The sequence below is a fragment of the Pteropus medius genome, unplaced genomic scaffold (assembly GCF_902729225.1).
Source record: "Pteropus medius unplaced genomic scaffold, Ma_sr-lr_union100, whole genome shotgun sequence".
NCBI classification, from domain to species: Eukaryota; Metazoa; Chordata; class Mammalia; order Chiroptera; family Pteropodidae; genus Pteropus; species Pteropus medius.
The window spans coordinates 6,559,042-6,560,113 of NW_024349800.1; the positions used below are offsets into that span (position 1 = coordinate 6,559,042).

The window sequence follows — 1,072 nt, forward strand, 5'->3', positions numbered from 1 at the left end:
TTTGGTAGTTAACCAATTATTTATTCTTTGTGATGTCATTACAATATATTAATATTATTTATACATTACGTGATTTAATAGCAAATATGTAAATTGCCATATGATGTGCATGTAGCTCACTGGGCGAATACCATTCATTTAAAATAACTTAATTTTGACATAAATTTGCTAAAGCTTTTTACACTCCTTTATCAAATATACTGCAAATTTCCTTTTAAAAAGTTTTTAGCGTTATAAATTCTGGTCATTAACAAGTTGTGTGAAGTTATGCATGCCACTTAGTTATTTTTCTGTAATAGTTGGTGTAAAATATAGAAATTTAATGAACGTTAAGAAATATTGGTTAAGGCGGAGAGCTCTCTGGCAGCCGCGCCTGCAGTCCACTGCTCCGTGCGTGATGCTACGCCATGAGCGGTATCCCGCCGAAGTGCGACGGATGCTCCGCCACCCATCCTGCCACCGCCGAGATCTAGCCCATCACCGACCAAGTGAAGTCCCAGCTGGAGAAGGGAAACAGGAAGTACTCCGTTTTTAAGGCTGTGGAATTCAAGAGCCAGCTGGTCGTGGGGACTAACTACTTCATCAAGGTTCAAGTTGATGATGATGACGTCATACACATTCGAGTGTTTGAGAATCTCCCTCTTGCAAACATGCCCTTGGCCTTGCATGACTATCTGACGGACAAGAGCAGGCGTGACGAGCTGACGTATTTCTAGTTCCTGATCTTAAACCGAGCCTATCATCCGTGCAGTTCTCTGTCCTCTTCAGTCACACATCTGGGGTCATAAATTCACGTCATCTCTATGTTGTGCCACTGGGGATGGAGGGACGCCAGGGAGCCCTCTGTGTCTCTGTCCGACTTTTCTAGTGTTGGTTTTCCTCTCAATGATCTTAACCAAATCTCTTTCAAAAAGGTTTATATTATCTCCGAAGACATATGTTTTTAAGTCTTTGCAAAAATAAAAATAAATAAAATTAACCTTAGACATCTATTTTGACATTTTATTATTCTGTTTTTTTAATTTATTTTTAAACTTATGAATAATAATTTAAAAATTAGAAATTACATGAA

At 38.4% G+C, this 1,072-nt stretch overlaps 1 pseudogene; it reads left to right on the top strand.

Annotated features, from left to right (window-relative positions):
- The first annotated feature begins 407 nt into the window (after nt 1–407).
- LOC120622134 (cystatin-B-like) lies at nt 408–716 on the top strand (annotated as a pseudogene).
- Nucleotides 717–1,072: the final 356 nt, after the last annotated feature.